Source organism: Melitaea cinxia, chromosome 13 (assembly GCF_905220565.1).
Source record: "Melitaea cinxia chromosome 13, ilMelCinx1.1, whole genome shotgun sequence".
NCBI lineage: Eukaryota > Metazoa > Arthropoda > Insecta > Lepidoptera > Nymphalidae > Melitaea > Melitaea cinxia.
The window spans coordinates 9,294,910-9,316,447 of NC_059406.1; positions in this window are offsets into that span (position 1 = coordinate 9,294,910).

Consider the following 21,538-nt stretch of genomic DNA (forward strand, 5'->3'; position numbering starts at 1 on the left):
ATTGTCTTTAAATACTACCAAAACCAAGTTTGTTCCATTTTCGATTCGGAAAAACACATTGCCCAACACTAGCTTCGCCCTGAAAGTCCACTCATGCGTAACCCCTATCTCAGAAGACTGCCAGTGCGATAATATTGGTAACTGTGATCATGTAAAATATCTTGGAGTAATAATTGACCAACACCTTGTCTGGAACCGTCATATTCGAATGATCGCTGATAGGATGAGGAAGTTGATATGGGTTTTCAGAAAATTGAAACAGGTAGCAGATGATAGGATCTTAACAACGACCTATAAAGCTTTGGCCCAATCTATTCTTAGTTACTGCATTCCAGTCTGGGGTGGAGCAGCCAAAACCCACTTGCTGACTTTGGAAAGAGGACAACGTGCCCTTCTTAAAGCTACTTTTAACAAACCCTCCCGGTACCCGACTTTTGATCTGTATAATTCTTACAATTTTCTAACTATTCGTCAATTGTACATTTTAAGGGCAATTCAAAAACTGCATCAACAATTATACTATAAAAAAATATCTGTCAATAAACGTAGAAATACTGTTGCTTGCCAAGTACCTTCACGAAATACTAAATTTAAACAAAACCAATTCGCATGTCAGTCTGCGTTACTTTATAATAGGATAAATAACAAATTAAACATCTACCCATTAACTAAAATTAAAGCTACTCTCGCGTTAACTAAACTTCTGTTATCGTTAAATTACAATGAAACTGAAATGTTATTAGAAAGGCAAAATTTTTAATGAATAATAGTTTATGGAATCGTTTTATGGAATCGTTGTTATGGGAGACTTCAACGCTAAAGTGGGAGTACAAGGCCGCGACGGATCGAGCATCGGACCACACGGATTGGGGCACAGGAATCACAGGGGGCAGACGCTTGTCAACTTCCTCGAATCGGAGGGGCTCTTCTTGATGAACTCATTTTTTGAGAAGAAGCCCCAAAGGAGGTGGACATGGCAAAGCCCCGATACTGTGACGAGGAACGAGATAGATTTCATCATAGCGGATAAAAGGCATATATTCAGAGATGTCTCAGTGGTTAACAGGTTTAACACCGGCAGCGACCACCGGCTAGTACGGGGCACTCTGAATATATGTCTCCGAAAGGAGCGGACCCGCTTGATGAAATCTACTCTCCGACCTACGCTGCCCCAAATACTATGTGGCTCCGAGCAGTTTCAGTTGGAACTCCAAAACCGATTCGATTCGCTGGAAACTACTAGCGACGTGGACGAGATAACCGACAACGTGGTGAAGACGGTGTGTACACTGGGTCGCAGGCACTTTCCACCAACAAAGCCAACGAAGCAGTCCAAACTTTCTCCCGAAGCCTTGGATCTGATGCGGCAGAGGCGCGAGTTGCCGGCTGCTTCGCCAGAACAGAGGGCTCTTTCCAAGAGGGTACGGAAAATTATTCGCCGAGACCTCCGCTGCTCAAATACGAGAGAGGTTGCTACTCTGATTGAGCAGAATAGGGGGTCTAAAGTTTTCCAAAGACCATTGGGGAGAAGCCTTCTTGCGAAGCTTAAAACAGCAGATGGCAGAACCGTCTGCTCTCGCCCTCAGGTCCGAGAAGAGGTTGAGAATTTTTATGGACAGCTGTACTCGTCGAGCGCACGCAAGCCTGCGACTTGGGACACCGAAGATCCACGGGCACCATTGTTGCGCCATTATTCGGAGTGTATCCCGGACTTCGAAGAGGATGAGATTGGTGCAGCGCTCGGGCAGCTTAAAAACGGGAGGGCCCCGGGGGATGACGGAGTTACCACTGAACTCCTTAAAGCCGCAGGGCGACCTGTCCTGAAAGCCTTGGCAAGACTATTTAACGCCGTCATCCACCGAGGTACCACGCCGGAGGCGTGGTCCAGGAGTGTGGTGGTGCTGTTCTTTAAAAGAGGCGATAAGTCTCTGTTAAAGAATTACAGACCGATCTCACTTCTGAGCCACGTCTATAAGCTGTTTTCGAGGATTGTTACGAATCGTCTCGCCAGAAGACTCGACGAATTCCAACCACCAGAGCAGGCTGGGTTTCGAAATGGCTACAGCACCGTGGACCACATCCATACTGTTCGGCAGATTATCCAAAAGACGGAAGAATATAATCAACCGCTGTGTACGGCATTTGTGGACTACGAGAAAGCCTTTGACTCCGTCGAGACCTGGGCTGTCCTGGACTCTCTGCAGAGATGTCATATCGACTGGCGATATATCGAGGTACTAAAATCTATGTACGACGCGGCGACGATGACCGTTCATGTCAATGACCAAAGAACAAGACCTATTTCCCTCCGGCGCGGGGTAAGACAGGGGGATGTAATATCACCGAAACTGTTTACCACTGCGCTAGAGGATGTTTTTAAGACCTTAGATTGGGGGGAACGGGGCATCAACGTCAACGGTGAATTCATCTCTCACCTTCGTTTCGCCGACGATATTGTCATCTTTGCGGAGACGCTGGATGAGTTAGGCCAAATGCTGGCCGGCCTAAACGAGTCCTCTCGACGTGTCGGTCTCTGTATGAACTTGGATAAGACGAAAGTTATGTTTAACAACCAAGTCATACCGATACCGGTATCGGTCGATGGTACCCTTCTCGAAGTTGTTCAGGATTATATTTACCTAGGCCATACTATCCAACTAGGCCGCAACAACTTCGAGAAGGAGGCCGATAGGAGGATTCGGTTGGGCTGGGCGGCGTTTGGCAGACTCCGTCGAGTCTTCACTTCGAAGATTTCACAATGCTTGAAGACAAAAGTTTTCGAGCAATGCGTCCTGCCTGTGTTAACATACGGAGCCGAGACGTGGACACTGACCAAGGGACTGGTCCACAAGTTTAAAGTCGCTCAACGTGCAATGGAACGAGCTATGCTTGGGGTCTCTCTCAAAGACAGGATTGAATAAAATAGAAATGAGACTATCGTAAATAGAAATGAGACTATCGTAAATAGAAATGAGACTATCCGCGAGAGAACGAAAGTAACCGACATAGCCCACAGAATTAGCAAGTTGAAGTGGCAGTGGGCTGGTCATCTGTGTCGCAGGACCGATGGCCGTTGGAGTAGACGGGTCCTAGAGTGGAGACCGCGTCTTGGCAAACGCAGTGTGGGACGTCCTCCGGCCCGTTGGACCGACGATCTACGTAAGATTGCCGGTGTAGGCTGGATGAGGATTGCGGAAGACCGGGATAAGTGGCGCGAACTTGGGGAGGCCTATGTCCAGCAGTGGACTGCGATAGGCTGAAGTGAGTGAATAGTTTAAATTTTATCATGGAATATAATATGATATTTACTTTATTAATTCCCATTTTCATCCACTCTTTACTTTAACCTTCCCATACCTAATCAAACTCTGGGGTTTATTTTATATATATTTCACTAGTTTATTCATTCACTTACACACTTATACACACACGCATACACACACACACACACACACACACACACACACACGCACACGTACACACACATAAAAATTATCATTTTTTATCATGTCATTTTTTCTTTAATTATTATTTGTCTGATATTGATTAATATTGTAAGCCTTGGTGGATGAGCGGGGTACCCAGTAATACGGGACACCAGCCAGTACAGGGGCCCTTGCGACTTGTTTGTTAAAACTTATTATTATCAATAAACTATTTTGAATTTTTTTTTTGAATAATATCAAGTGAAGTTATATAGTCTTTGAGTTTTGCATAATTCGACAGTAGCTTAGATACCTAAAATCAATATAATTTTACATACGGTCTAAAGTTCTATAGTGTAGTTGACAAGTTGAAAATGGTTTAAAATAGAGATACTGCTCTTAAATTAGGTGTGATAGCTCATTGGATCCGGAATGACCCTAGAAAAATGTGCCAAAAGCGTGTATTATTATTGTTATTTATTTGTACATCAAAATTGCTAAACAATTAAAGATAAAAAAACGGCATTTCGATTTTTGCCAATATTTCATAAACTATTAATATTTAAGAAATTAAAAAAAAAATCTGAATGAGGAGAAAATTATCAATAAAAACTTTAAGCTCCCGGAACTCTATCTCCATTATTTATAATTTTTATTTAATGCTGGAAATGGGTCTCCTCGCATTTTAAGATTGCGCGTGCGGCGTCAAAAGCGGGTACGAAACATTGGTTAATTTATTTATTAGTCGACTAGACTTCTAGACGATCCATTTATTTAGTAGTCAAGTTTTACGAATCATTAAAACATTCAAAAAAATGGTCCTTGCTTTACGAAAGTAATAATTTATGTTCATGTTTTTTAGTTTTGTTAAATGTTAATTAATTAAGAGATTTTATCATTAAAAAAAAAAAAAGCTCTTGACACATGTAAATTCTTGTTTGAAATATCTGTCTTATTATAACGCAGATTAGTATGTTACAAAAAAAATAATGCATTTATAATTATTTAAATACATACAAATTAGACAACATTTTTCATATCAGTTTTTTTTTTATATAAAAAGGTTAGAAGTGTTTCGTTTACAAACAAACAGATTGTATACGTATCAGATCAAAGGAATAGGATCAAAAGAAATTGTATTTCTTATAAGTTTCATCCTACGAGAGTAACAACTTTGTTTATCAGAATTCGCTCCATGATTGACTTTATTCAACGGTGAGGATTATATTCTATAACTGCGGGAGACAAACGAAGTCTTTTCATTGTAAGTGGTATACCAGCGACATTAACTGTCTCTTATTCTGATATAAATTCTATTTGTCTACCATTTGTGCATATAAAAACTTTTCAAATGCTTTGTTTGTGTGTTCAAGAGAAATACAAATTTATTGAAATTAGCATTTTTACGCTTCACATTATGTTTCACAATTAACGAAATTGCAATAAGGAACTTATCCAATTGAAATATTTTCTATTTTACTATCCTCATGTATAAAGGTGTTTTTACAATTTTCTCTTATATATCTCCGGATATAGCCATAAGTAGCCTTGTTCGAGAGTGAGTGTTGGTCGTGTTGTCTAACTGTGAACACGTGTAAAGATAGTTGTTTGCCAGTAGGATTTTGTTAATTCTAATATACCGTTAATTCTAAGATAACTTTGCTGTTTCAAGGATCGAGGTTATTTCAAAATTAGCAAACGTATCTTGCAGATACAATTTTAATTCTATATGTGTAGTCTAGACATTGTTGTATATGTTTAAGATACTATAGACATCTTTCGTTTGAAGCCGTTGTTACCGTTAAGGCGTGTGAAGCTTTTCGGCTAAACAGCGCAACGTCACAGCTGTCAAGAGTCGAGAAAACATATTATTTCTCGCAGCAGAGAAATAAGTTGCGTTTACGTACATATAACTTTACTACCTATTTATTAAATATGTCATACCTTAATGTGACATAAAATCTTGTAATTTAAATGTGACATTAAATGTGAATTAAAATTAGGGATTAAATTTAATTGTTTTTTGTATAATATGCAAATGTAATATTTTTGTACGTTCACATATTAATTATACGTGACAACAATTAACATACAAAACGAGATGAAAGAAACGTGAAAAAGGCAGTCTTATCGCTATCTCTTTTAGACTATCCTGGCACTAATCACGTAACGAAGAGATTATTTAAATAATGTGAGTATAATTTGTAAAATTACTTTACAAATATACAGTAAAGATAAGAATAGGATAGGATAAGTATAATTTATGTTGTTGTTATGTAATAAAATCGACGCAAAACAATCTCGGATTCAGCCTGTAGCATCCCACTGCTGGGCATAGGACTCTTTCTCCATGTAGCAGAAGGATTGGTGTTTAATCCACCACGCAGTTCCACTGCGGGTTGGGGGATATAAATAATTTAAAAGAATAAATATAATAAGAGGCAGTCTTACAGCTAAAACAACTGCTATGTTACGTAAAGGAAAAACAATAAAAGCACAAAACATCGAAGCGAATGCTTAAGTAATTATGAATGTCAATTAACTGCAGGTTTATTAAGATAATTAATTACAATAATATTCTTTATTTTAAACCCATGAAAGATCCAAAAAAAAACTAACCTTACTTAAATTTAAACTTGCCACTTCGTTTCTTATTTCTCATAACTAATCAGATTTTCCTAGTAATATTAAATAAAGCAGTACTAATATTAGTTTTAAAAATCGAGAAGTGTACAATAGATTGGTAGAAGAAATGCGAATACCATACCATAACCACCATATGCGAATACCTGTAAAACCATATGCGAATACCTGTAAATGTCATTTAGTGTCTTATGTGCTGTTGGTGTTCCAAATAAAATGAAATAAAATAAAATAAATAAAACAAAAACGGAAGTATGTGATAAAAAAGCCGTTTTAACACCGTTTTCAGAGAAATGGGAAAATGGAGATAGGACGATAATTGCCAAGCGATGAAGGGTTGTTTTTTTTTGGAAGCGGAATGATATTGACTTCTTTTTAGGAGGACGGCAGTACACAGAGAATTAGTATAGTAATAGTTTAATAAAAACTTAAAGTTTCAATAACAACAGAGAATTTGATTATGATTTATTAAGATACATGAAAGAATATAAATTACAATTATCATTAGTAATAAGATATCATACACTAGTTTTACCGGATAATCAGTGTTGTCGACATTATCAGTAGTTACACATTCGACTTAATGTTAAGGTACGCCATTCTACTATCACAGCATTTATTGATTATATAATATAATAATCGTCACTCATCAGACCCAAAACGGTTATGGAAAAACTTACGAACATCTGTCATATCTAAAAATCATAAACAAGAACTTCCTCCTCATTTTGCAGATCCAGATGCAATAAACAGCACTTTTTTGAGCGTCCCGGGAAACCTGACCACCAACATGTCTGTTTTAACATATTTTGAGTTTCATCGTTTTGGCTCAGCCTGTTTCAAAATTGAACCAGTAGTAAGCACGGATATTGTTAGAGTTTTCCATAAATTAAAATCAAATGCTGAAGGATATGACCATATTACTTTAAGTATGTTATTATTGACACTGCCAAACTCCTTAGAGGCTATCACCGCAATCGTGAATTGCTCGATAGCGACATCTACATTCCCTGATTTGTGGAAGATTGCTGTGGTTCGTCCGATACCAAAAAAAAAGTGACCCGGTAGATGTTAGAGATCTCAGGCCGATAAGTGTCTTGCCTTGTATTTCAAAGGTACTTGAAAAAGTCATTTGCCAGCAGTTGACGCATTACCGGGAGACAAATGACATCTTGCCATCATTTCAGTCTGGGTTTAGGAAGCACCAAGGTACTGCCACTGCGTTACTGGACGTAACTGACAATATCTTGGCTGCCCAGGACAAAGGGATGTGCACATTGCTTATCTTGTTGGACTTCTCCCGGGCGTTTGACTCAATCAATGTGCCTTTACTCCTCTCTAAGCTGAATTATTTTGGTTTTGATAATGCAGCTGTGCGATGGTTTGATAGCTATCTAACAAATAGAAAACAACTTGTAGAACTAAAACTTGGTGATGGGAGGACTAAATCATCCGTCTTGGCAGCGTTGAAGAGGGGTGTTCCACAGGGGTCCATTTTGGGACCAATCCTGTTTAATTTGTATTGCGCAGATATAACTGATTGCTTCCAAAAATCCAGCTATCACATGTATGCAGACGATGTGCAACTATACATATCCTTCAACGTTAAAGATCATGAGAGGGCAGTAAAGGATTTGAATGATGACTTGGACCGAATTTCTGTGTGGTCGGAGAGAAACGGCTTATTTTTGAATCCCTCAAAAACGATATATATGGTTTTTGGAGCCCAGAAGCAGATTGGAAAATTGCCGCCATCGCTCAATATAATGTTATTGGGGAAGCCAGAGTTGACGAAGCCAGAAATCTAGGACTACTGATAGACAGACACCTTAGGTATGAGAAACACGTGGCCGAGTCAGTACGTAACTGTTTTTATCGTCTCAGGGTACTTTATAAGATAAGACCTTTTCTCTCTGAGGAGCTGCGAGAACAATTAGTAGAAGCTCTGGTACTGTCGAAATTGAATTATGGTGACACGGTTTACGGACCTCGTTTATTGGCTCGAACAGGTAAACTGATCCAGAGAGTTCAAAACGCATGCGCTCGGTTTTGTTACTCCATTCCATGCAGAACCCATGTCACGCCTTTTTTGAATAATCGATCGGTTCTTAAAATGAGGGCACGGCGCAAATACCACCTTGCGTGTCTACTGTTTGGAGTCATTAAATATAGGGTTCCGCCATATCTGTATGAGAAGTTGAGCTGGCTCACTGCGCGCAGACAGTGCTTGCAGCAACTTTCGATACACCCACACAAAACTGCAGCGTTTAAAGGAACATTTCGCTACTCTGCGGCGAAGGTCTGGAATGACTTGCCGCCGCCGATAAGGGATCTCAATACCGTAGATACGTTCCGACGGTGTTTGAAGCAGTTCCTTGTTGTCGAGCAACAGACAATGGATATAATCGCAAACGCCTCAGCCACATAACTTATACTATCTAGTCTTTACTTATGCTTGTATTTGGTCCTCTATATAAATATAGTACGTGTTTATGTGTGTGGTGGTGGTATAACTGTGTATATGTTTTTGGTGGTGGTTGTATCTTATACTATTAAACGAGCAATTCTTGTATATATATATATATATATATATATATATATATATGTATATATATAATCTGAATCTCGGAAACGGCTCCAACGATTTTCATAAAATTTAGTATATAGGAGGTTTCGGGGGAGATAAATCCATCTAGCTAGGATTCATTTTTAGAAAATGTCGTTTTATCCCTGTTTTTAGGGAGTGAAAAAAATATCGTTAGATTACGAAGGTAAATTTTGCATCCGTCAATTTAGTTGCAATAGCTCGGTGGGAAATCGGCCGGTCGGGATCAACCGAGAAGATCATGGTTCAAATCCCCATGTCCCTGATCAATTATTTTTTCTTTTTCTTTTTCTAATTGCACTCGTTATTTTTTATTTCAATAGGCTGTTCTTATTTTTTATTATTATGTCGCTAAAATTGAAAAATATTATTCATATTTTATCATTATTATTTTTTAATTATTTTTTATTTTTGATTTTTTATATTTATTTATATTTTTTATTTTTGTCGGTAAAAAAAAAATATTATTCATATTTTATAAATAATGTAATTCGTATTTAAATATGATTTTCAGAAAAAAACACGATTTGTTGGAGCGCATGTCAGTTTTTGAGGAGCAATTACTCTCAATCTTGTAATTGTGTGTGACACGCGTTGGCGCAACGGTTACGCAATGGATTGTACCTGTTGCGCTGGCGGTTGCGGGTTCGATCCCCGCATGTGACAAACATTTGTATTGGCCATACAGGTGTTTGCCGTGGTCTGGGTGTTTGTGCAGTCTTTGTGGGTCTCCCCACCGTGCCTCGGAGAGCACGTTAAGCCGCCGGCTCCGGTTGTTATCATGTACACCTGATAGCTTTTTTATTGTTACTCGCTTAGTAGGGAATATATCCGCCAACCCGCATTGGAGCAGCGTGGTAGATTAAGCTCTGATCCTTCTCCTACATGGGGAAAGAGTCCTATGTCCTAGTAGTGGGATATTACAGGCTGAAGCGTTGTAATTGTGTATTTTGTATCAATTTTTAATTTATCGTTATTTTTTATTTTTATTTTGCGTTCATTAATTATTAATAATTGTGTTTGCAGGCAAACGAAAAAAAAACCGACTTCAATTATATCGACAAGTAATACAACGTAGGTATACGAAAAAATAGTCAAGAAATACGCATTATCAAAGGTTACTCCAAAAGTTGTAATCAGATCTCGATGAAATATGACCATATGATAAACATCGGCTTTCGATTAAGTTTAAAATCATCAAAATCAGTGCACCCAGTAGTATGTTAAGTATTATGTAGTTAATGTAAAGTTATGCGGATTTTCGAGAGTTTCCCTCGATTTCTCTAGGACCCCATCATCAGATCCTGGTTTTCTTATCATGCTACCACACCAGGGATATCTCCTTTCCACCAAAAAAAGAATTATCAAAATCTTTTCATAAACGACGAAGTTATCCTCGAACATACATAAAAATATATATATATATATACTAGCGACCTGCTCCGGCTTCGCACGGATATAAAATATAATTATAGCCTATGTCATTCACTGAAAAATGATTAAAAACGATCAGTAGTTTTGATTTATTCATTACTGCCCGTGGCCCGCACGCGTTAACTTTAAAGTAAAAGCCGGCCGGAACTGCCGCAAACGTTACGTATCGCAATTTCTCAATCAATAATATCTTCAAAAATATTCATTTAAATCATATGCTGTAAAGGGCCATATAGATCTATATTAAATCAATAATGTATTTTAGGTATTTAATTAGATAAGGATTAATGCTGTATTGGTTAAAATCGCTTTGAAAATTAGCCATTATTTGTCGTAAAAAGTATTTGACAAAAAAAATGTTATTGTGGGATATCCATAAGAGATAGACATATACCATAGCGGAGCTTTCTGTAGAACTTTTCAATGTGGATAATACTTAGTACATTATTTTGATAAATCTCATAGGGTTCAGGCTGCGTTTGCAATGTAAGCGGAAAAAATGTAATTATTTACGACATCACATTAGAAACCTCAAAAATAACAGTATTTTTCCACTATTTAATGGATTTTATTATACATATAAACCTTCCTCTTGAATCCCTCTATCTATTAAAAAAAAACACATCAAAATCTGTTGCGTGGTTTTAAAGATTTAAGCATACATAGGGACATAGGGACAGAGAAAGCGACTTTGTTTTATACTATGTAGTGATATATATATATATATATATATATATATATATATATATATATATATATATATATATATATATATATATATATCACTACATAGTGAAGGTGCTATATATATATATATATATATAGCACCTTCGGTGCAACAAAGTCAAAACAGCTCATTTCTTAATTTTACAGGAGAGGACTTTTTTTTCGCTTTTACGTCCTCATTTCTGGATTACTATTTATAGTAGGTTTGAAATCTTTATAAAATTAATAATTTACATTCTTTGCTATAGTTTAAAAATCTTATATTAAATTATCAAAAAGTCCTAATAAAAGACATAACAAAAAAAGTGTCCTGAATTGTGACTTTGTTGCACCGAAGGTGGGATATATATATATTGAGTTTCCTTCAGCCGAATTGAGTAACCTCCTTCTTTTTTGAAGTCGGTTAAAAAAGGACTTCATCCAAACCGGCAGCGAATCATTTTAACTCTCTCTTCTACTACTAATCCTTCACGATTTACTAAAAATACCGAGCTGGGCTCGGTCACCCAGGTACTAATTTCTGATTTGTTACGTAACGTTTGTTTTTTTATTATTATTTATTTATTTATTATTTAGATTTAATAGATCTATTTATATTTAATAGATTTAATAGATAGGCAACTGACGTCAGTGACGTACTCGACCTTAAGGTTTGGTTGAAAACTGGTGTCAGGTACCATTTTTACTATGGCAATCTGACTAATGCCGAACCGAACCAATTTGGCGCATTCCTGGGGCACGCGATAGTTTGAAGTGTGTAAGAGTAGTATGTGTATGTTGCTTTGTATAGTCATTTTAAACTATTGTTCTTGTCTCTGGTTTGTGATCAAATAAACGTTTTTTTCTTTCTTTCTTCTTTCTTCTTTCATCAATCTGTTAAACGCTGTCTGCTGATAGACAGACCAACCATTTTAATTTATTTTAGCATATTTTTATATTTAAACTAGCTGATCCCGCAAGCGTTGTTTTGCCATATATTTTATTAAACTTTTAATTTAATTTTTTAATTAAACTTTTTTACCGTATAAGTTATTATATTTCGGTAATAGTAACATATAGTTATATTATAGAGCTATTTTTTATTCTTATTTTTGATGTAACTTTATATGGACACTACATAGCACTTTCAATTCGTAGTATCCAGATGTGGCAAAAATACTAATGTCTGAGGTAAATTAAAAATGCTTTAACCAAGATAAAATTAGATCTATGAGATGGAAAATTTAAACTTTCAATGTAATGTCAACTTTACCCATGACTTAGACTGTGTGTGTGTCTTCATTGTTTCTCTGAGTTAAAGTATGAGCTATTTGGACTAAATTATACATCTCTTCTCATTTATAAGAGAGTGATAATGTCAAATTTCAATATTTTTAGCTTCAGTGTCGATTAGAAATTCACCACCACCAATTTTTTTTTTAATACATAAATAAAATATAATAATGAATATTGAATTGAACCAAGTGTATTTTTATCATAAAGAGTAACATGGAGTGGAAACGCTCATTTAATGAAAAAAAAAATATATACTAATCTCATCATAACAGCCTATACAGTCCATTGCTGGACATAGGCCTCCACAAGTTTACGCCAAAAATAACGTGAACTCATGTGTTTTGCCCATAGTTACCACGCTAGGCAGGCGGGTTGGTGACCGCAGTACTGGCTTTGTCGCACCGAAGACGCTGCTGCCCGTCTTTAGCCTGTGTATTTCAAAGCCAGCAGTTGGATGGTTATCCCGCCACCGGTCGGCTTCCAAGGTGGTAGCGGAACTGTGTTATCCCTTAGTCGCCTCTTATGACACCCACGGGAAGAGAGGGGGTGGCTATATTCTTTAGTACCGTAGCCACACAGTACGTATACTAATCTGAGCAATTGTAAAACCTAAGAAGAAAAGTAGACGACCTAGAGAGAGTTATCAAATACACCCATGGGGCTGTGAACCTTCTTCATGGAGTATAAAGTTGATTGCTTCAAACAACAAGCGTGTAACCTTCCAGCTTGTATCAGGGCGGACTGACCAAATAATCAGCTGAAAAATCAATTATTCCATTGATGTTGCTATCTTGATTCATCGAGTCTCAAATTACATAGAAAACAGCAAACTATGTCAGTACATCGACTATTTTATATGCATTTTGTACTTGTACAATGGACTGAACGTTTCTTCAAGTTTCTGGATACAGAATTTGACCTATTTCATGCAAATAATTATACTCCAAAAAACATTTCACGGTAAAAACTAAAAAAAATTCTCACAAGGTTCGTGGAAAATCAAAATAGTGTAAGTATAAATCTAATATAGTGTAGATTTCATTAAATTTGAAAGCTTTGGTAAGAAAGAAAGTACCAAGACGTAAGTTTTAAAAATAAAACGATTTTGTCCATTTTTTTTGGCATTTATTACGTAAAATAAGCTTCTGTTCGTGTCGAGAGCCCCACATTCCCACTGGCCTCGTCGTTCTGGTTCGTAAAAATATTCTGAGCTTTGAAAAAAGTATAGTTATGAGGTAATTAGCTCATAAAAAAAGAAAAAGAATTTTTTTTTTTATGTAACTAGGTTGGCAAACAAGCGTACGGCTCACCTGATGGTAAGCGATTACCGTAGCCTATAGACACCTGCAACACCAGAAGCATCGCAAGCGCGTTGCCGACCCAATTCCCAATCCCCCCAGGAGCTCTGGTCACCTTACTCACCAACAGGAACACAATACTGCTTGAAAACAGTATTATTTTGCTGTGATCTTCTGTAAGATCGAGGTACTACCCCAGTCGGGCTGCTCCATATTTTGAGCAGGAAGTTCCTGCTGTGCCCTACCTCAGTTAAATATAGTCGAATTGAAAAGTCAATTAAAAATAATATAAAAGTTAACCAACCATAATAGCCTAAACGTAACTGGCAACTATCACAAAAGTTAGGGGACCAATATAAGCACAACTTGATGGAAGATGGACTTTATTACTTATTTGACATTAGACAAATAACTAAAACTAGCCAATAGATTTTTTTGACTAAATTTTTCTACTTGTCACTTTTTTCTTTTTTCATACTCTAGCAAAAAACTACTGCGTAGGATCAATCAAACTTTTTCACGAGTAAGCCTTGCTACCATTACCTTTCAGGATATAAGATGATTACGCGACTAAAACTTTGTTGAATTAAAGTAGTGAAAAAACAAGGTTATTTTTCCGACATTTATAAAGCAAGTACCTATTTGAAGATATGTATTTTAGCTTTATGATTTTTAAGTAATTGATAATAACTAGAATAGTGTTGTGTCAAAAATATGCCAATTATTAGTCATTACTTATTTTTTCTTAGAAACTCTATATTATTATATCTTCATGATCTTAATAATTGTTGTTTTGTAGTAATTATTCTTTATTTTACAAAGACATGATTATCGGCTATTCCGAATAAAGATATACAAAAAGTAGCAAAATCTACAGTCAAACTGTCATTGTTACAACTTATGTATACGTAGTTTTAAAATATACATATTTTATTTTAAACCTAAATTACAAATGTATATCTAGAAAAGTGTTAGTTGCCAACAATAACTTAACACAAGACAGAAGTTTCACAATCTAAATAGAGGTGTCAGGAATTTTTCATTTTAGAACGCTTATTGGATTCTAGCTTTTTTATTATTCAAGGGTGAAAATGTCGAGATATTTGTTTTTTTTTTTTTAATTGACGGTATTTGTTTATTCCTTTAGGAATTATTTGCTCCTTAATAGCTTTATTTTGTTAATTTATTATTAGCCTAAACGAATTTCAATATGATTTATAAATAACGTTATTGCTGCTTATGTAGTATAAACCATAACATAATTGTTTACATTCCTCAATAAATATACCGTTCAAACAAACAAGTCCATTAGTGTTCACATAGTATGTTAAAAAATTATATATTTCAAAATAACATAAAAAAGTTTACATAATTTCAAAGACAAAAACTTCAAAGTAAAATTAAAATAAGTTTTGCAAATAATACTAAAATTTGTACTTTTGTTGAGTATATTTTTATTTCGTCTTAAAATATTTATAAAATCTTACGTAACTCATGTCAAAATTGAATTTCTAATTCATTTTACATATTATAGATATATAAATAGATATATAATATTTATAACTACATTTAATAAAGGCAAATTCAAAAATAATATTAAAAGCATAACATTAACTATTCCTTATTTATCCAAAGTATAATATAACATAATATTTAAAGGACGTGTAAATTTTTAAAGTTCTTTAATTACATGATAATTAAACTGTAACGTGTGTACAAGCAGTTTTAAGCGAGAAAGTTTTAAATTAGTTTAAAACAAAGTACATTTAAATATAGAATTTATATTTTTACAAGCAAGTTTTAACTGTTACATTAATAACTACTTTTACGTTGCGGGTTGGGTGATAAATAGAATTAAAGTATAAAAAAAAAAATTAACACACATATTTTAAGATTTTTAATAGTGTATTCAACTTGTACAAATTATTATTTAGAGTTGAATTAACATAAAACGTATAATGTAGTATTAATATTAGTTAGTTTAGTTGTTAACGTGAACCTTTATTTATTAATTAATTTAATTGAAAAGTATCAGGCTATTTTAAAAGTAAATAGTCATTTGTATAAAAGTAATTAATCTATTTTACAAATTGAATCCAAATTAAAACAACGTAATAAAACAGATAACATGTATTATTGTATTTATTTTTAACAATCAAATTGCAATCTTTATTTAACTTACACAACAATAACAATATTGTTCAATCTTGTTTATTATTAATAATTATTATGTTACTCATATTAATATGAACAAATTTATAAATTTTAATAACAATGATGCAATTATGTACACAATTAAGGTAGTAATATTGAAAATTAATGTTCAATAGTTTTGCGGTGTTTTGTTCGCATTGCTTAAACAATTCATGGTACTATGACAAATTAATGACAAAACTAAGCTAGTGCAGTATGGTTTGATATATAACGATGCAAGCCACCTGCGAACCTCGATAAATGCAGACATCCGTCACGGGATGAATGATGCTGTACACATAACTGTAAATTTTTGACTTTATATTGCTATGTTATTTATATACCGTACCGTATTTTCGGTCGTTAAAATGTTCGTGGTATTGCTTTGATAAATATAGTAATGTTTTTTTTTTATGATTAATATTTGTAGCACGTGTGACTTGTTTATAGGTACAATTTTTTAATATATAAGCTGGATATTCGATATCATTGGGCTTCTTTCCTCCTTCGACGGAGATTGCTTAAAAAGTGGTCTGTGTGTCAGGATGGTGAAATAAAACATTGATTACATTTCTCATATATATTACTTTTGGTATTTTACCCTTTGAATTCGTTGTAGGCTTGATATCCAACTTAGCTTCTCTAATCGTCATAAAATACCACAAACGCTAATCTTAAACTTCCATTATTAAGTTTGGTTATATAAAATCATTTTTATGTCCATAGAATAAATTTGTGGTAATTGGTGAAGTTTTGACTTCGCTTTCATAGATTTCAGATTAGCATTTAGCACATAGCTTCGTTTATATAATTAAATACATTAATGTTTCTTTTGAGATCGCACATTTTCGTCACAAATGAAATGGAATTAAAAATATGTCATCATCATCATCATCATTACAGCCTATACAGTCCACTGCTGGACATAGGCCTCCACAAGTTTACGCCAAAAATAACGTGAACTCATGTGTTTTGCCCATAGTCACCACGCTGGGCAGGCGGGTTGGTGACCGCAGTACTGGCTTTTTTCGCACCGAAGACGCTGCTGCCCGTCTTCGGCCTGTGTATTTCAAAGCCAGCAGTTGGATGGTTATCCCACCATCGGTCGGCTTCTTAAGTTCCAAGGTGGTTGTGGAACCTTGTTATCCCTTAGTCGCCTCTTACGACACCCACGGGAAGAGAGGGGGTGGCTAAATTCTTTAGTGCCGTAGCCACACAGCACCTATTAAAAATATGTTGCGCCCCTTTTTTTTTATATAACGGCAGATATCAAACGCGATTAGCATTGTATCGGAAAATATTTCGTTTGTTTCACAAAATAAAATAACATTTATATTGGGAACATGTTAGGACAGACAACAAAATATCTATGCATACAAAAATCTGTTTTGTTGCTTGTATGTAGTTTATTGTAATAGTCACGATGTCTGTCTGTATTCAAAATGGTATTGTTTCTTCTAATGGATGGTTTCTGAAACTCATTGATAAGAATGAAATAGTATCTGTTTTATTCCTAAAATATTCATTTACTTTACCGTTCTTACAATTGAAATACAAATAAAACCAACTAAAACATTGTGTATAGGTATATACCTAATATTAAAACTTAAAGCAAAGCTTTTGTACTCACTGTCATCAATTCAATCCCCGCTAATGTCAAATGTTTACGTAGGCCAATATTATATTTAAATCTTATTAACATCGTACAATCTTTTAACTAATTACAAAGTTTTCGAAACAAAGAACATACCGTTTACAATCTACTACTATATTTTTTTAAAATCATATACAAGCTTACACATTAAAATTATAATTAGTTAACTGTAATAGTCTCGGTATCTATCTGTGATGATCTATGATGATGATGTCCTGGTTCTTATTTTCACATAATATATTAACATACGAATTGAATTTGTTTTTTATAACTTTGGCATATCTTTTGTCCCAATTTTATATTAGTAACAAAATACACCACGTTGCTTTTTCAAAATGTGTGCTTTTAATTTTTTTATTCGATAAATTTTAAATTCTAAAGATTTTTAAGAGTCGAGTTAAAAGGATTATCGCTAAGCGCTAACAAATTAATTTTTCACAAATTTATAAAAATAGAAATAGTAATTAATACATAAATTTTAAAATCACAAATAAACTAAAAATATGTAAAAGGTGAAAAACAAAAGCTAATTGAATGAATTTTATTACTTAGACACGAGATAATATAAACGAGCCAGACAGTTTTTATTAGTATATTTAAATGCCTCTTTGTGCCTCGGACAAGAGATTCTTAACAAGGACAAAAAGAAAAAAGGAAAGATCGCGTCGGACGTACAATTATTTAATGAATTCGCAATTTGCATACCGAAGACGATCTTAAGGAAAAAGGGATTTATATGGAGTTGTTGAGTGAAAATTTGTTATTATGATTTGGCTTAGTATTACTTAGGACATGTTTTTTTTGCAATAACAACAAATTCATATAGAGGCAATGTCAGTAAGTCGCTTATCTTATTTCATCATATATTTTTTATCTCTAAACTTCCTATGAAAATTTGATAAATTTGATAATAGCAGAATGTTTAGAACTCCTAAAATGACTAAGGTTCATAATAATAATGTTTTAAGGGAGGTGTTACTGAACCTTTTAAACGTTTCCATTTATAAAAATATACTTTGTGCTTATAGATGGAATGGCTTAGACTGTGCCTTGTCTTCCACATTGAATGGCTGATAAATAATTAGTCAGTGTTAGAGGTTTATTAAGCTCGCCGACCTAAATGAAAATCAAATACAATATACAGACAACCACGAACTTTCATATCTAAGCGCGACTGTTTCTGTATCTGAAAACAATAACCGGAGCAAATGGACACTAGTGAATATGCATTTTCAATAGAGGATTTGTATTGTTATCTAACGCGGAAACGCTGTCAGCCTCGATATTATTTCATATGACAACACTGACGTCTATAATAGTAAGTTATTCCTTAATAAACGATTACTATCAATTTATATATTTATAAGCTGTGTGGTTACGGCACTAAAGAATATAGCCACCCCTACTCTTCCCATGGGTGTTGTAATAGGCGACTAAGAGATAACACAGTTTCACTACCACCTTGGAACTTATAAAGACGACCGATGGCGGGATAATCATCCAACTGCTGGCTTTGAAATACACAGACCGAAGACGGGCAGCTGCGTCTTCGGTGCGACAAAGCCAGCCCTGGGGTCACGAACCCGCCTGTCCAGCGTGGTGACTATGGGCAAAACATACGAGTTCACACCATTTTTGGCGTGAACTTGTGGAGGCCTATGTACAGCAGTGAACTGTGATAGGCTGAAATGATGATCAATTTATAAATTTCTTTAATTTTAACTAAACGTAAAACCGTTTTTACCCTTGGAATATAAATTTTAATATAATTTATTTATTTACGAAACGCAGCCGAAAGTACAATCTTACAGCTAAACAATTTAAACTCAAAATATTATTAGACACGTGATAAATGTACTTTTAATATAAATTAACTACGACATGAAAAGGCAAATGAAAATACATGACATAGGTAAAGATTACAATATCATTTATATTTTTATTTTAAAAAAGTTCAACATCATCACACTGATTTGTACAAATATACGTTAAGAACAGCTCTGAGAAATATGTAGTGGATAACATAACAGTCATTGTGTAATCACGCTCTAGTCTCTCATTACTGGAGTCCCTTTGTTCTACCTTAAATTAAAGACTATTGACCTCTACTTTTTCTATTTTACACTGGATGCACTATTAGTAACATTAGTAACTCTAGAAGTACCTAGGAAATCCTGGAAAGAGCTTTAAAGGATTCCTAGGTGTCATTAGCTTTCGTTTTTCCTCGATTCGTGTTATTGTTACAAGCGGGAATGAAATTGAAATACATAGAACAAAATTTTTCTAAAGGATCTGAAGATAAATCAATAGTTTATCTGTACATTACGTTATGGCGCTGTGATTTTATTCACTTAATTAGAAATATTGTTTGAAATGAAATATTTTTGAAGATAAATTTTGAATGAAAGGAATTTTCCACTGAGTCTCTGATATAACTCGTATTTTAAAAACGAATACCGTCGTGTATGTAAACTCCGCAATATTTTTAAACCTTTTAAAAAAACGTTATGCACACCTTGGCTATGAATGAAAAAAGATAACGCTGAAATTAGCTTACGAGCTTATGTCAAAGCGAAAGCAGCGAATTTGTTTTGCAATTTTATTCCGAGCCAATGCGAACGTACCGAGTTTTTCGGCATGAAAAGTCAGTTTTGCGGTCAAAAGGAATGATTCCATTTCAGACGATGTGGCTCTCACGTAGTGGTGGTCGTATTAATTAAATGCAAGCCCCTGAGTCCATTTTACGAGCCCCGCTAGAGTGGAACTCGTTTCGTTTATCCGCTTCCACTCATAAGCAATTACTTTGCGAAACGACTTTCAGAGTCCCGAACGTGCAAAGAAATTTAGCCACGCTGATTTTAGAGTTTACCTTAACGGGTTTACGGTTTTGATTATGAATGTTGATATGAGCAATACAATCATACTGTGGTGATAAATTTCGCTTAAATATTTAGTAGCGCGCATTACTGAAATTAACTTTTTAAGTTCAACTGGCACAGCTTTTACGTCGAGCCGAAATTTTGCAAGTAATATTATATTCTTGGTAACTTAACTATAAACATATTGCTTTAGTACTAATATTAGATGTATTTTTTAAAAGTTTATTTTCGTCATTGCAGACGCGGCGATTGGGACAATATTACAGTTTGAGTATGACTAAGGGAGACTAAAGTGAGACGAAGAGAAGCTCAGAAACCTTAAAGAAAGCAGTTTTGAATCGAGGTAAGTAAGTATTATTACCACAACAACCGCTTTGGATTGCTACTCGGGATAGATTGTACAAATATTTCTTTCCGGTTAGGATGTGATTGTGAGTCTCTCCCCCGTACTTCGAAGAGCGCGTTAAGCTGTTGTCATAAATACCCGATAGCGATCGTTACTCAAAGTAGAAAATATATGTCCAAACTCGCAGTGGAGCAGTGATTTAGCCCAAACCCTTCATCTAAATGGAGAAAGAAGCTTACGCCCAGCACAAGGGTGTTACAGGCTGAATCGTGTTAATTATACATATATCGAAAGCTTTAAGAAAGTTTATTGATGGAAAAACTAAACCTTTAAATCTCTAATCTCTTTATTTTAGGTCCTAATTTGTGACTTATTTTGATCTCTCTAGAGAATATATTTTCTTAATATATTAACGCTAGATAAGTATTGTAAATTATATTTAGTAGTGCCGTGTATTAACTCTTATCGTGGGTGTCGTAAGAGGCGACTAAGGGATAACATAGTTCCACTACCACCTTGGAACTTAAAAAGCCGACCGGTGGCGGGATACCCATCCAACTGCTGGCTTTGAAATACACAGGCCGAAGACGGGCGGCAGCGTCTTAGGTGCGACAAAGCCAGCCCTGCTGTCACCGACCCGCCTACCCAGCGTAGTGACTGTGGGTAAAACACACGAGTTCACGGCGTTTTTGGCGTGAACTTGGGGACGCCTAAGTCCACTAGTGGACTGCGATTGGGTGAAGTGATGTTTATTTTAGGTCCTAATATGTGACTTATTTTTGTCTTTCTAGAGAATATATCTTCAGATAATTATATTGACACTAGATAGGTCTTGTAAATTATATTTAAATCAAATCGTACAATCATTAATTACGCGCAAGTTATTCTTGATGAGAAAAACACAAAATCAGGCTTACGTAAAATTAAATGCTATGTAAATAAAATGGAAATAATTTTATTTCTTACGAGACATTCTATTTAAATTTTGTAGGTATAATATTCCCCTTGTAGATAAAGGCGATAGCTACCTCGGTCTCTTTAAAATTGTTATTAGGTTTTC